The following is a 17,052-nucleotide window of genomic DNA, read 5'->3' on the forward strand; positions in this document are numbered from 1 at the left end:
ATCGTAAGGAATTAATTTAAGATGAACAAATCATTGGTACTGTGGTAACAGGACATAGAGATTGTTTTGCTTTAAAAATTCCCTTTGATAACCTGATTTGATCCAACTCTATGAAATAAAATTATCACACCCAAGTTTAATCCATGACTTTGCAATAATGTGAGCTTTCATCTTTTAGAATGTTTTCGTACAGAGAAGCAAGAGTGAAGAACATAATTGGTGAAGCCACATATAATTATTCCTATTTCTGTAAGAAGCACATACATTTATTTATTTTTTCTTTCTAACAACAACAAAAAAGCACTGCTCCCTGGTCCAACGAGAAAAATCAAACACAGGGAAATGTTCTTTGGTCCAAAGCCCAAATTTTCCATTTCACTTCTCATTTTGTCCTTGAAATGCTGGTACTAAGAAGTGATTTTACAGTGTAAACAGCTCAGTATTCCCTTCATTTCTGGTAGTTGCTAATGACCTTTTATTGTGACTTATAAGAATTATTTGTTCTATTTTCTGCCACATAACGTGTCTGATAGATCATATCCAAACTAAACGGAGGTGCTAGGTGCCATGGCATTAATGGTGTTAAAATTTTAAACGCTTTCATATGCCCAGTCATTCGTGAGGACAAGAAATGATACTAGCATCAGAAATCCTGAAAAACAGAGAGGAAGGGAGGGGCAAGGGAGAGGGAGAGAGGGAGAGAGGAAGAGAGGGAAAGGAGAGATAACAGCCATACCAATAAGCTGCTTGGTAGCCTCGGAAAGGAATTAATATGTTTTATTTTATCACCTTTCCTCTTAAAAATATTACAAAGAACTTCAGAATCTACTTTCTAAGAATGATTTACAATTAGAGAAATCTTCTTTCACACTAAAATATGGGTGGATATTCCCAGCTCAATAGGTTTTATAAAATGCCAGGCAACAAAAGAGCAAACCGGACCAGATTAAGAAAATAAAAATATCGAGATATTTTCTCTAATTGTGCTGCACTGTGGAGGCCTTAATTGCATGCTATGTTTAAAAAGATGGTCTGGGCCACCTGTAATCTTCACATTCTATCTTTATATAGCAGATGATTAGTCTTCAAGAAGACCGTGGTAGATGCCCTGCTACACTGGGCAACCAAAGTGTGACTGTGGATATGCTTTGTTTTCACATCCGTACCAAAACAATATCTGTATTTGCAAGGTCTGTCATTCTGACTTGCCTGTGAGAAATGATTTCCCCTTGAAGAGATAGTCTGTGCTCACGTACCTCAGCCACAAGTCATCAGCCAGGACAGCAAATGGAGGAGAGTCATAACGCCAGGAAAACACAAACATCTTGCCCTAGAAAAAGATATTTTTAGTGATTATCATTCTAAGAAAGGGGAGAAAAAGGAGTTTGAAAACACTCTCAGTTCAGTGAACCATTTCTACCTTTTCTCTTTTCAGAGAAGTGAAATATTCATGAATATAAGCAGTCACTTATAACAATGCTGTTTCACTGTTGAGTGATAAGCCTTCAGAAGCTCTTCAAAAGCAGTTAGGGTAAAGGAAATTTCTTGATCTTCAGGAAATTAGTTGAAATTACAATCATTAGAAGTAAGAAATGTATGCAGAAAAGAAGCCAGACTTCTCTCACTCAAAGACCAGATAAAAAAACTAAACAGAGAAATTTGAAGGACGCTGATTAGACAGTGTTCAGGGCAGCCACAAAAACTTAAAGTCCCAGTTTTTGTAAACATGGAAAAAATACCAAAGAAAATAAGTCATCTCAACCCTCAAAAATGTAGTGTATTATTCTGAACTACAGGAGACAAGCTTCCCATTTGCATGATCAAATATAAGATGTCTGCAATAAAGATGTTTTCCTAAGGCAAACTACTATGTAGCCAAGAAAGTAATTTCATATGGCAATATTATTTTCAATAATATCTGAATTGATAAGTATAGCCATTTGCAAGCATGTGCAATGTCAGCCTAGGTATCAATCTTAGTTGTTCAGGAAAGATACAGCCCACATGGAACCATCTAAGTGCATTTTCTTTTGTGCTGTCTTTCCAGGAATTATGACCTGCTGATCTTAAATCCCTAGCCACGGATACAGCATCTAGGAGAAGCTGGCAGATGAAACCTTGAACTGGCAGCTTTCACCTCTGAGATAGGCTTGATTGCCCTGGCCTTTAAATGTCAGGGACTGTGCAGGAAAGGTTGAGACACTGCTCTTAAAGATCTAGCAACACCAAGATCCCCCCGCTGACGAAGAAAAAGCAAATATCTCAATTCTTTCAAAATCTAGAAAATGTATTCTCCTCAAATGACACAAAGTTGGCAAACATTTATCACTTTTGTTCTTCAACTTAGAGAGAACTATTATATTTAGTAACTTTCTTAAAGGGAGTCTTTAATCTTTGAAAGTTGTGTCTGAAGCATGTTCTTAAAAAGAGGAAAGTTAAATCTAAGATAAATGGCTCTACCGGAGTTGCAGAGGAGGCACTGATAAAGAGTAACTATAAAGAGCTTATAGTCATAAGGAACGTGATATTTTTATCCCTGTTCATCTAGAATATATGTTCCCTCTTATGAAAACTGCTTTAACGTTTAAAATGGGAAAAAGAAAAAAATATATATTTATAGAAATGAGAACAAATATAATTCATTAATATTTCTACTGAGCATTTATAGCCATTCTTATAAATATCCGTAGAAGTAGGATTTTGAACGGAAGTTATTTCTCTAGAATAGCACTGTCCACAAGAAATATGATGAGAGCCACATATGCAATTCTAAATTTTCTAATAGCCATGTTGAAGAAAAAGTAAAAAGAAACAAGAGAAATAAATTGTGTGTGTGTGTGTGTGTGTGTGTGTGTGTTCTTCCAGATATTTATGTGTGTGTGTGTATGGTTTTTTAAAAATTTTTATTGGAGTAGAGATGATTTACAATGTTGTGTTAGTTTCGGTGTACAGCAAAGTGATTCAGTTATACATATACATATGTTCATTCTTTTTCAGATTCTTTACCCATATAGGTTATTACAGAATACTGAGTAGAGTTCCCTGTGCTATACAGTAGGTCCTTGTTGGTTATCTATTTTATATATAGTAGTGTGTATATGTTAATCCCAAGCTCCTAATTTATCCCTTCCCCCCCGCAAGAGAAATGAATTTTAATATGGTATTTGAACTAATTTCATTTCAGTAAGTAATCAATATTAAATTTATACTGCATTTGTTTGAAATTTGAATTTAAATGAATTAAAATTAAATTTGAAAGTTAGTTTCAGTTGCAAAAACTACATTTCAAGAGCTCAATAGCCACACATGACTCGTGGCTCCCATACTGGACCATGCAGCCTTGGAACTCTTTAGGTTCAATGTACATTCACATAAAAGTTTAGGAAAGAAAGGCTCAGATCAGGCTAATGAACTTCTCCAGGCTTTCTAGCTATAGAGTAATGCAACGTTCAACTAGAGGCTTTTTTTCTAGGCTTACAATATTGTTAAGTTTTGTTGAAGAGATAAGTTTACATCTTACATACCAAAGTAGAACACTTTGAGGGATATCCTTTGTTATTATCTAATAATTCAGACCTATGAAGACAAACTCATTGATAATGCCATTAAACTCAGATATTTCCAAATGGTGCTCTTGACGACATATTCAGCTGCTCTCCAGCCTGGTTAGTAGTAATGGGCACTCTTAGGACTCACATTTTACTCTTTTCCTAAAGGGAGTCAAACATCCAAATTGTCACAGGTCATCTTCTCATAGTTTTGCTTCTCATTTTAGTTGACCACTTGGTTAGTGGTTTTTACCTAAGGTTCTTGCGGCAGGGCCAGCCACATTCCAGAAATAAAGTGCATGTCAGGTCATATCCAGATTCTTTTTTAAAGGGTACTTTCAGGCAACTGGCCACAGGCAGAGTCACTTCAATTAACTCAACTGTAATAGATGATGAATCTCCCTCACTGTGGGCGCTCTTATCCATCATAAGGCACACCCTGCCCTCTGTAGAAATGATGCATCATTACAGGGCTCAGGGCCATAAAGAGCGAAGAATCACAAGGAATAACACACACACACAAAAATGCTTTTTGTCAGCACAGGGTAGGGCCACATCAAACAAACACTAAAACTTAGAACCCTCTTCAGGTGTGAGTGTCTTTTCCTCAGGAAAATCCTCTTGTTTGAGGCTCACTTTTGTCTGCTGCAAACATGCTTTGTTGCTTCCTAAAATTAGGAGTCATCCGTTGCCTTCTCAGACCTTATATCCCTTTCATTGAATTATCCTCTATGCCCTGCACTGAACTGGGAACTGTCCCAATGCCTTGTCAAATCCTTTTATTTTTGTTATGAAGCAGGTTCTACCTGAAGGAGATGCCCATTTGTTGCCAAACTTAATTAAGGAAAGTTGGATCTTTTAAACCAGGAGAAGCATACGACTTGCTAAATAGCAAAGGGCATTTTCTGGTTTTTCTACAGCACTAAAACAACACCATGTTCTTTCCATCTAAGCAGACAGACGAAACGGAACACTTCTAACCCCTGCTTACATTGTGCACATCATTCGATCATCATTATCCCCATTTAACCGGTGGAGAAATTGAGAGAGTGGAAGATAACTGGAGCTACCTAATGCTCAGAAATAGGAGCCAAAGCTAGAAGTCATTAACTTTGTCAATTTCCACAGCACAGCTGAGGCACTGGGGTTTTGAAAAAGAACAGATGGTAAGTGAAGGCAAGGACTAAGACAGAGGCCTTCCTTTAGTAACTTGGAAGGCTGTCAGGTGCTATTCTGCATGCTAAATACGAAAGAAATTCCAGACTTTGAGAGCCAGCCATACTGCCTTATATGAGACTGTAAAAATAGTTCTCATTGGAAAGGGTGGCCCATATTAAAAATGTCCTCAGTGTCCTATTTTCAAGGAGTCTAATTCAAACAAGTTATTTTTAATAGTGGGTGGTCACCTCAGTGGTCTGTTTAAAATGGATTACCCTGCGCAATAAGCTACAATTGCACTTTTTAGATGAAGTTTCTCTGTATCTCTCATTTTTTTCCTTTAATTCATTTCTATAGAGCATTCAAAAAAAAAATCAAATCCACAGATTAAATCCATCTTTTTTCCCCTGGCAAATAAATTCTATCCCATCAAGGTTTTGCTGCTCTCTCCAGAAAATTAGAAAAAAATTTCTCTGTAATGCAAACTTGAAGACCAAGAAGTTTGGACACTTAGCTTTTATGATGTTACTTCCCATGTGCCCATGATGTTTTGCCTCCTTGATACATGAGAATGGGGGTGCTATAAGCTATGAGGTATAATTTCCTTCTGCCATATTCTTATCATGGATATTATTGAATTTTAATATTATAATAACTTTATATCCATACTTACAATTAAGATAAATTACTCAACTTTTAGCTACATCCTATAAAACTTCACTGGCTAATATGGTAGCCACTAGCCACATGTGCCTATTAGCACTTGAAATGTGGCATGTTTGAATGGAGGTGTGCTGTAAATGTAAACTGCACAATGGACTTTGAAGACTCAGTACAAAAAAGGAATGCAAAATATCTTATTAATAATTTTTAAGATGGATTACATATTGAAATAATCATTGGGATATATTAGGCTCAATAAAATATATATTTGAAATTAATTTCACCTAGGTCTTTTTCGTTTTTTTACTTTTTTTTAATGTGGCTATCAGAAAATTTAAAACTACAAATGTGGCTCATGTTATGTTTCTACTGGACAATGCTACTATAGAGCAGGAGTTGGCAAACTTTACTTGTGAAGGCCCAGATAGTAAATATTTTAGGTTTTGTGGCCATATGGTCTCTGTTTCAATTACTCAACTCTGCCATTACAGAAGGAAAGCAGGCACTGACAACAGCAAATGAATGGGCATGGTTGTGTTCCAATAAAACTTTACTTATGAACACTGAAATTTGAATTTTATATAATTTTCATGTGCCATGAAATATTCTTCTCTTGATTTTTTTTCAACCATTTAAAAACGTAAAAAAAATTCCTTCTTCATGGGTCATTCAAAAAATAGATGGGGGGGAGAAGCTTCAAGATGGCGGAAGAGTAAGACGTGGAGATCACCTTCCTCCCCACAAATACATCAGAAATACATGTGAAACAACTCCTACAGAACACCTACTGAACGCTGGCAGAAGACCTCAGACCTCCCAAAAGGCAAGAAACTCCCCACATACCTGGGTAGGGCAAAAGAAAAAAGAAAAACAGAGACAAAAGAATAGGGACGAGACCTGCACCAGTGGGAGGGAGCTGTGAAGGAGGAAAGGTTTCCACACACTAGGAAGCCCCTTTGTGGGCGGAGACTGCGGGCGGCAGAGGGGGAAAGCTTCGGAGCCACGGAGGAGAGCGCAGCCACAGGGGTGCGGAGGGCAAAGCGGAGAGATTCCCGCACAGAGGATCGGTGCCGACCAGCACTCACCAGCCCGAGACACATGTCTGCTCACCAGCCGGGGCGGGTGGGGGCTGGGAGCTGAGGCTCGGGCTTCGGAGGTCGGATCCCAGGGAGAGGACTGGGGTTGGCGGCGTGAACACAGCCTGAAGGGGGCTAGTGTGCCACAGCTAGCTGGGAGGGAGTCCAGGAAAAAGTCTGGAGCTGCCGAAGAGGCAAGAGACTTTTTCTTGCCTCTTTGTTTCGCGGCGTGCAAGGAGAGGGGATTCAGAGCGCCACCTAAACGAGCTCCAGAGATGGGCGTGAGCCACGGCTATCAGCGCGGACCCCAGAGACGGGCGTGAGATGCTAAGGCTGCTGCTGCCGCCACCAAGAAGCCTGTGTGCAGCACAGGTCACTCTCCACACCTCCCCTCCTGGGAGCCTGTGCAGCCCGCCACTGCCACGGTCCCATGATCCAGGGACAACTTCCCTGGGAGAATGCACGGCGCGCCTCAGGCTGGTGCAACGTCACGCCGGCCTCTGCCGCCGCAGGCTCACCCCGCATCCATACCCCACCCTCCCACCCCCGGCCTGAGTGAGCCAGAGCCCCCGAGTCAGCTGCTCCTTTAACCCCATCCTGTCTGAAAGAAGAACAGACGCCCTCAGGCAACCTACACGCAGAGGCGGGTCCAAATCCAAAGCTGAACCCCAGGAGCTGTGCGAACAAAGAAGGGAAAGGGAGATCCCTCCCAGCAGCCTCAGGAGCAGCAGATTAAATCTCCACAAACAACTAGATGTACCTGCATCTGTGGAATACCTGAATAGACAACGAATCATCCCAAACTGAGGAGGTGGACTTTGGGAGCAATGATATATATATTTTTTTCCCTTTTTCTCTTTTTGTGAGTGTGTATGTGTATGCTTCTGTGTGAGATTTTGTCTGTATAGCTATGCTTTTACCATTTGTCCTGGGTTCTGTCTGTCCGTTGTTTTTTTCTTTTTTCTTTCTTATTAAAAATTTTTTTCATAATAATTATTTTTTATTTTTATTTTAATAACTTTATTTTATTTTACTTTATTTTATTTTATCTTCTTCTTTCTTTCTTTCTTTCTTTCCTCCCTTTTATTCTGAGCTGTGTGGAGGACAGGCTCTTGGTGTTCAAGCCAGGCATCAGGGCTGTGCCTCTGAGGTGGGAGAGCCAAGTTCAGGACGCTGGTCCACAAGAGACCTCCCAGCTCCACGTAATACCAAACAGCGAAAATCTCCCAGAGATCTCCAACTCAATGCCAAGACCCAGCTTCACTCAACAACCAGCAAGCTACAGTGCTGGACACCCTATGCCAAACACCTAGCAAGACAGGAACACAACCCTACCCATTAGCACAGAGGCTGCCTAAACCCATAATAAGGCCACAGACACTGCAAAACAGACCACCAGACATGAACCTGCCCACCAGAAAGACAAAATCCAGCCTCATTCACCAGAACACAGGCCCTAGTCCCCTCCACCAGGAAGCCTACACAACCCACTGAACAAACCTTAGCCACTGGGGACAGACACCAAAAACAATGGGAACTACGAACCTGCAGCCTGCGAAAAGGAGACCCCAAACACAGTAAGTTAAGCAAAATAAGAAGACAGAGAAACACACAGCAGATGAAGAAGCAAGGCAAAAACCCACCAGACCTAACAAATGAAGAGGAAATAGGCAGTCTACCTGAAAAAGAATTCAGAATAATGATAGTAAAGATGATCCAAAATCTTGGAAATAGAATGGAGAAAATACAAGAAACATTTAACAAGGACCTAAAAGAACTAAAGAGCAAACAAACAGTGATGAACAAAACAATAAATGAAATTTAAAATTCTATACAAGAGATCAATAGCAGAATAACTGAGGCAGAAGAACGGATAAGTGACCTGGAAGACAAAATAAGTGACCTGGAAGGAAATTACTACTACAGAGCAGGATAAAGAAAAAAGAATGAAAAGAACTGAGGACAGTCTCAGGGACCTCTGGGACAACATTAAACGCACCAACATTCGAATTATAGGGGTCCCAGAAGAAGAAGAGAAAAAGAAAGGGACTGAGAAAATATTTGAAGAGATTATAGTTGAAAACTTCCCTAACATGGGAAAGGAAATAGTTAATCAAGTCCAGGAAGCACAGAGAGTCCAATACAGGATAAATCCAAGGAGAAACACACCAAGACACATATTAATCAAACTATCAAAAATTAAATACAAAGAACAAATATTAAAAGAAGCAAGGGAAAAACAACAAATAACACATAAGGGAATCCCCATAAGATTAACAGCTTATTTTTCAGCAGAAACTCTGCAAGCCAGAAGGGAGTGACAGGACATATTTAAAGTGATGAAAGAGAAAAACCTACAACCAAGATTACTCTACCCGCAAGGATCTCATTCAGATTTGAGGGAGAAATTAAAACCTTTACAGACAAGCAAAAGCTAAGAGAATTCAGCACTACCAAACCAGCTTTGCAACAAATGCTAAAGGAACTTCTCTAGGCAGGAAACACAAGAGAAGGAAAAGACCTACAAGAATAACCCGAAAACACTTAAGAAAATGGTAATAGGAGCATACATATTGATAATTACCTTAAATGTAAATGGATTAAATGCTCCAACCAAAAGACACAGACTGGCTGAATGCATACAAAAACAAGACCCGTATATATGCTGTCTACAAGAGACCCACTTCAGACCTAGGGACACATACAGACTGAAAGTGAGGGGATGGAAAAAGATATTCCATGCAAATGAAAACCAAAAGAATGCTGGAGTAGCAATTCTCCTATCAGACAAAATAGACTTTAAAACAAAGACTATTACAAGAGACAAAGAAGGACACTGCATAATGATCAAGTGATCAATCCAAGAAGAAGATATAACAATTGTAAATATTTATGCAACACAGGAGCACCTCAATACATAAGGCAAATACTAACAACCATAAAAGGGGAAATCGACAGTAACACAATCATAGTAGAGGATTCTAACACCCCACTTTCACCAATGGACAGATCATGCAAAATGAAAATAAATAAGGAAACACAAACTTTAAATGATACATTAAACAAGATGGACTTAATTGATATTTATAGGACATTCCATCCAAAAACGACAGAATACACATTCTTCTCAGGTGCTCATGGAACATTCTCCAGGATAGATTGTATCTTGGGACACAAATGAAGCCTTGGTAAATTTAAGAAAATTGAAATCGTATCAACTATCTTCTCTGACCACAATGCTATGAGACTAGATATCAATTAGAGGAAAAAATCTGTAAGAAATACAAACACACGGAGGCTAAACAACACACTACCTAATAACCAAGAGATCACTGAAGAAATCAAAGAGGAAATCAAAAAACACCTAGAAACAAATGACAATGAAAACACGATGACCCAAAACCTATGGGATGCAGCACAAGCAGCTCTAAGAGGGAAGTTAATAGCAATACAATCCTACCTTAAGAAACAAGAAACATCTCAAATAAAAAACTTAACCTTACACTTAAAGCAGTTAGAGAAAGAAGAACAAAAAAACCCCAAAGTTAGCAGAAGGAAAGAAATCATAAAGATCAGATCAGAAATAAATGAAAAAGAAATGAAAAAAACGGTAGCAAAGATCAATAAAACTAAAAGCTGGTACTTGAGAAGATAAACAAAATTGATAAACCATTAGCCAGACACATCAAGAAAAAAAGGAAGAAGACTCAAATCAATAGAATTAGAAATGAAAAAGGAGAAGTAACAACTGACACTGCAGAAATACAAAGGATCATGAGGGATTACTACAAGCAACTATATGCCAATAAAATGGACAACCTGGAAGAAATGGACAAATTCTTAGAAATGCACAACCTTCCGAGACTGAACAAGGAAGAAACAGAAAATATGAACAGACCGATCACAAACACTGAAACTGAAACTGTGATTAAAAATCTTCCAAGAAACAAAAGCCCAGGACCACATGGCTTCACAGGCGAATTCTATCAAACATTGAGAGAAGAGCTAACACCTATCCTTCTCAAACTCTTCCAGAATATAGCAGAGGGAGGAACACTCCCAAACTCATTCTACAAGGCCACCATCACCCTGATACCAAAACTAGACAAAGATGTCACAAAGAAAGAAAACTACCGGCCAATATCACTGATGAACACAGATGCAAAAATCCTCAACAAAATACTAGCAAACAGAATCCAACAGCACATTAAAAGGATCATACACCATGATCAAGTGGGGTTTATCCCAGGAATGCAAGGATTCTTCAATATATGCAAATCAATCAACGTGATACACCATGTTAACAAATTGAAGGAGAAAAACCATACGGTCATCTCAATGGATACTGAGAAAGCTTTTGACAAAATCCAACACCCATTTATGATAAAAACCCTCCAGAAAGTAGGCATAGAGGGAATTTACCTCAACATAATAAAGGCCATGTATGACAAACCCACAGCCAACATAATCCTCAATGGTGAAAAACTGAAACCATTTCCACTAAGATCAGGAACAAGACAAGGTTGCCCACTCTCACCACGATTATTCAACATAGTTTTGGAAGTTTTAGCCACAGCAGTCAGAGAAGAAAAAGAAATAAAAGGAATCCAAATTGGAAAAGAAGAAGTAAAGCTGTCACTGTTTGCAGATGACATGATACTATACATAGAGAATTCTAAAGATGCCACCAGAAAACTACTAGAGCTAATCAGTGAGTTTGGTAAAGTAGCAGGATACAAAATTAATGCGCAGAAATCTCTTGCATTCCTATACACTAATGATGAAAACATCTGAAAGTGAAATTAAGAAAACACTCCCATTTACCATTGCAACAAAAAGAATAAAATATCTGGGAACAAACCTACCTAAGGAGACAAAAGATCTGTATGCAGAAAATTATAAGACATTGATGAAAGAAATTAAAGATGATACAAATAGATGGAGAGATCTACCATGTCCTTGGATTGGAAGAATCAACATTGTGAAAATGACTCGACTACCCAAAGCAACCTAGAGATTCAATGCAAGCCCTATCAAACTACCAATGGCATTTTTCACAGAACTAGAACAAAAAATTTCACAATTTGTATGGAAACACAAAAGACCCTGAATAGCCAAAGCAATCTTGAGAAAGAAAAATGGAGCTGGAGGAATCAGGCTCCCTGACTTCAGACTATACTACAAAGCTACAGTAATCAAGATAGTATGGTACTAGCACAGAAACAGAAATACAGATCAATGGAACAGGATAGAAAACCCAGAGGTAAACCCATGCACATATGGTCACCTTATCTTTGATAAAGGACGCAAGAATATACAGTGGAGAAAAGATAGCCTCTTCAATAAGTGGTGCTGGGAAAACTGGACAGCTACATATAAAAGAATGAAATTAGAACACTCCCTAACAGCATATCCAAAAATAAACTCAAAATGGATTAAAGACCTAAATATAAAGCCAGACACCATCAAACTCTTAGAGGAAAACATAGGCAGAACACTCTATGACATAAATCACAGCAAGATCCCTTTTGACCCACATCCTAGAGAAATGGAAATAAAAACAAAAATAAACAAATGGGACCTAATGAAACTTAAAAGCTTTTGCACAGCAAAGGAAACCATAAACAAGACCAAAAGACAACCCTCAGAATGGGAGAAAATATTTGCAAATGAAGCAAATGACAAAGGATTAATCTCCAAGATTTACAAGCAGCTCATGCAGCTCAATAACAAAAAAACGAACAACCCAATCCAAAATGGGCAGAAGACCTAAATAGACATTTCTCCAAAGAAGATATACAGATTGCCAACAGACACATGAAAGAATGCTCAACATCATTAATCATTAGAGAAATCAAATCAAATCTACAATGAGATATCATCTCACACCGGTCAGAATGGCCATCATCAAAAAATCTAGAAACAATAAATGCTGGAGAGGGTGTGGAGGAAAGGGAACACTCTTGCACTGTTGGTGGGAATGTAAATTGATACAGCCACTATGGAGAACAGTATGGAGGTTCCTTAAAAGACTAAAAATAGAACTACCATATGACTCAGCAATCCCACTACTGGGTATATACCCTGAGAAAACCATAATTCAAGAAGAGTTATGTACCAAAATGTTCATTGCAGCTCTATTTAGCATAGCCAGGACATGGAAGCAACCGAATTGTCCTTCAACAGATGAATGGATAAAGAAGATGTGGCACATATATACAATGGAATATTACTCAGCCATAAAAAGGAACGAAACTGAGTTATTTGTAGTGAGGTGGATGGACCTAGAGACTGTCATACAGAGTGAAGTAAGTCAGAAAGAGAAAAACAAATACCGTTTGCTAACACATATATATGGAATCTTAAAAAAAAAAAAGGTCATGAAGAACCTAGGGGCAAGACAGGAATAAAGACACAGACCTACTAGAGAATGGACTTGAGGACACAGGGAGGGGAAAGGGTAAGCTGGGACAAAGTGAGAGAGTGGCATGGACATATATACACTACCAAGTGTAAAACTAATAGCTAGTGGGAAGCAGCCTCATAGCACAGGGAGATCAGCTCGGTGCTTTGTAACCACCTAGAGTGGTGAGATAGGGAGGGTGGGAGGGAGGGAGATGCAAGAGGGAAGAGATATGGGGACATATGTATATGTATAACTGATTCACTTTGTTATAAAGCAGAAACTAACACACCATTGTAAAGCAATTATACTCCAATAAAGATGTTAAAAAAAAAAAATAGATGGGGGGATCAGTCAGATTTGGCCCACATAGTTTGCCAATCCCTGCTATATATAGGCTACAGAAAGTACCATCTAGGGGTAATCCTATCACTCCCCAAAGCCATGTTAAAGAGGACCAAGTTATGTTACAAATTAGAATAGAAGAGAAAATCTTCAATGAGGACTGCAGGGATAAAAGCAGAGGCAGGGTTACCACAAACCACAGGAATTTTTTTTTTAATCTACGGGAATGAGTACCATCAAATTTTATTACAAATATTCTTATGCTAGTACTTTTTACATGGGAGTTTTTATTTTTTTATTTTTATGTTTTTTTTTTTTAAAGAAATTCACGTTCTTTTATTTATTTATTTATGACTGTGTTGAGTCTTCGTTTCTGTGCGAGGGCTTTCTCCAGTTGAGGCAAGTGGGGACCACTCTTCATCGCGGTGCTCGGGCCTCTCACCATCGCGGCCTCTCTTGTTGCGGAGCACAGGCTCCAGACGCGCAGGCTCAGTAATTGTGGCTCACGGGCCCAGTTGCTCCGTGGCATGTGGGATCTTCCCAGACCAGGGCTCGAACCCGTGTCCCCTGCATTGGCAGGCAGATTCTCAACCACTGCGCCACCAGGGAAGCCCGGGAGTTTTTAAAAACACAAGAAATGACGAAGCTGAGACAGAAGGTGGAGAAGAATTCACAGATGTTAGCTAATTCCCCTGCAGAGGTTTCCATTGCCCTCTCTGCTGAGCAGTAGGTGAATCAGCTGCTGAGACTGAAAAGAGAAGTCTGTTCCTTGGCAGAGCTGAATAACAGATGAGGTTTTTTACTGACATTTTTCCATCTCTTCCATCTTTGACCACTAATCCTTGACCTCATACAGCTTATAGCCTAGTAGGGCAAACAGGCTTTCAGCAAATAAACAGAGAAGTCATTTAAAAATGTGAAAATACTCCAAAATAAATGACAGGTACACAGAAGAATGTCTCTCAAACTTAAACATGCAGAAGATTAATCTGAGGAGCTTGTTAAAAGGCCAAACGTGATTTAGTAGGTCTGGGTGACACTTACATTCTTTATTTCTTACAAACTTCTAGGTGACGCTGGAATTCTTGGTCCTTGGACCACACTTCACTACCATGCAAAGTTCACAACAGCAGGTATTTTTGCCTGTTTTTGTCTCTTGGGTTCACTGATGTATCTAAAGTACCTAGAATAGTGCTTAGTACATAATAGGCACTGAATAAATATATTTTGAATGAGGAATGTTGATATAGGCAATAAAATCACATAAAGGGATATATAATTTAGACTGAGGTATCAAAAAGCAGTCTCTGATAGAGAACTATTTTAGCTGAAAATATATCGAGTCCTCTGACATTCTAAATGCTAATACTCTATCCGTATTCCCTCCATCACTTACTCTCAATTGTAAGAATAGGTTCTCATAAAAGACTCAAAGTTGGAAACTATGGATAATTGTCAAATATGTTGCCTCTCCTGTGACATTTGCATTTGTAACCTTGGTGCCTGAAGAAGAAACATCTTCCAAGGAATGACTCTCAAATGGTGGAGTTTAAGGACCAGTGACAAGCGAAGAGGGACATATTTGATGTCAGTGTCCTTTTGCTTATACTAAATAAACAACTTACTTCCCAGTGTCTGCATAAAAATAGTGATACAATCATTAACAATGATGAGTCACATTTTTAAAAATTAAGGCTAGCATTTACGATTAACACCATTTCCCCTTACAGAGGAAATGATAAAACAATGGATTTTTAGAGTTGCAAAGGACCTAGGAAATCATCTACTTCAACCACTTTCTTAAGGTAAGAATGTTTAGTCCATATCCTGCCTTTGCGTGGTCATACAATCTGAGATCCCTCACAAGACAATCAATTCCATTTTTTGCACCTGATAAATGATACTAAGTTATCTGTTTAAGAATTTCTCTCTTCCTAAGACTTTTATTTACTGGTTCTGGTTCACTTTTTCAGCAGATATTTTCGTGCCAACCATGTGCTAAGATGTAGCAGTACAGTCATTTGCGAGCCCTGCTTGTACCATCCTGCCCTCTGGAACCCATCAGAATAAGTCTGATCCATCTTCCCTGTGACAGCGCATCATAATTTTGGAAGACTGTTATCCTTAAAGATGTGGGAAACTGCCCATTCATCTTCATGAGAAGTTACTTCATTTGGTGCTTCTTTCACAACTGCCATGTGCCAATGGCTGTCCTAAGTACCAGGCACTGCCTGAGCACTGCTTTGCCCAAGACAGACATGGTCCTTGTCCTCATGGATATTAAGGTTTATTTGGAAGTATTTGCATTAAAGAAGTTTAATACAATATTGAGTATTACAGCAAGGCAAGAAATGATGATATGATGAGACCTAGGGGTTCAGAGGTTAGGGTTCCTAACAAACTGACATTTAAACTAAATCACATTTGGAACAAAGATGGCTACAGCATTAAGTATGGGGAGGGAAAGTGTTATGAGATGAAGCTACAGGAACCAGGTCATAAAGGGATTAGAAATTTAATTCGAAGCTTTTGTTCTTTAGCTAAAAGACAAGGAGAAGACATTAAACGGTTTCAGCAAGATAGTGACACGACCAGTTTTGAATTCTGTTGATATAATGATTGCTCTGGTTTCAGTGTTCAGAATGGAATGGAGGTAGATAAAGCTGAAGGCAGGGAGACATATCAGTGTTTCTCAAAATGGACCACGCACAGAAATCATCTGGGGATCGTCTCAAAATACAGAGCCTACTTATTTGTAGGTCTGAGTGGGGCCTGAGATTCCATATTTCTAACAAGCTCCCAAGTGATTCTGAAGCTGATGAGCTGAGGTCCTCACTTTGAGTAGCAAATAGAAGGATCTCCAGTGAGAAATGATGGAGACTGCATGAGGCAGCAGCAGTGAAGTGGAAGAGAAGTAGATGGATTCAAGTGAGTTGCAGAAAATAGACTCAGTAGTAGGTCTTTTTTTTTAAATTTATTTATTTATTTATTTTTGGCTGCGTTGGGTCTTCGTTGCTGTGCACGGGCTTTCTCTAGTTGCGGTGAGCGGGGGCTACTCTTCATTGCAGTGCACGGGCTTCTCATTGCAGTGGCTTCTCTTGTTGGAGCACAGACTCTAGGAGCATGGGCTTCAGTAATTGTGGCACGCAGACTCAGTAGTTGTGGCTCACGGGCTCTAGATCGCAGGCTCAGTAGTTGTGGCTTAGTTGCTCCGTGGCATGTGGGATCTTCCTGGACCAAGGCTCAAACCTGTGTCCCCTGCATTGGCAGGCAGCTTCTTAACCACTGCACCACCAGGGAAGTCCTCAGTAGTAGGTCTTTATAACCAAATTAGGTGTGGAAAATGAGGAAAGAATGCCTCCCAGATTTCTGGTGTAGCAAATGGGAAGGGGGAGGTTGTGGTGTCTTTAAATATATTATTTATAATTCAAAACAAAATGCTCCGTTATTTTCAGCTTCTCATATATATAAGAAGTTTTCTCCTGTCAGTTGCCTGTGGTCCATGAAACCTGATGTATTTATTCTAAACTGTTTTAAATGGCTTAGAAAATGCATAAGCTTAGGCATATTGCCTTGATACGGTATTTGGCTTCTTTAAAGACAAACAACCTAGGGATTAGTTTCCTGTCCACATAGCAACGTGCACATTCAGTATCTATAGTCTTGCAAGCGCGCACACCTGTACTCCTACAATGCACTGTGGACTTCACTGGCACGCATACCAAAGGGGTCTCTTTTGGCTTTAGCAGCAGAAGTGGGTAACTAGAAATGAAAAGGCTCATTGCCTAAATTTTTAATATGGGCATGATAGTGCTAGTAGAAATCACATTTCTGTGATGGGCTGACATGGTTTTTAACA

The sequence above is a fragment of the Balaenoptera acutorostrata genome, chromosome 11 (genome assembly GCF_949987535.1).
Source record: "Balaenoptera acutorostrata chromosome 11, mBalAcu1.1, whole genome shotgun sequence".
Taxonomy (NCBI): Eukaryota; Metazoa; Chordata; class Mammalia; order Artiodactyla; family Balaenopteridae; genus Balaenoptera; species Balaenoptera acutorostrata.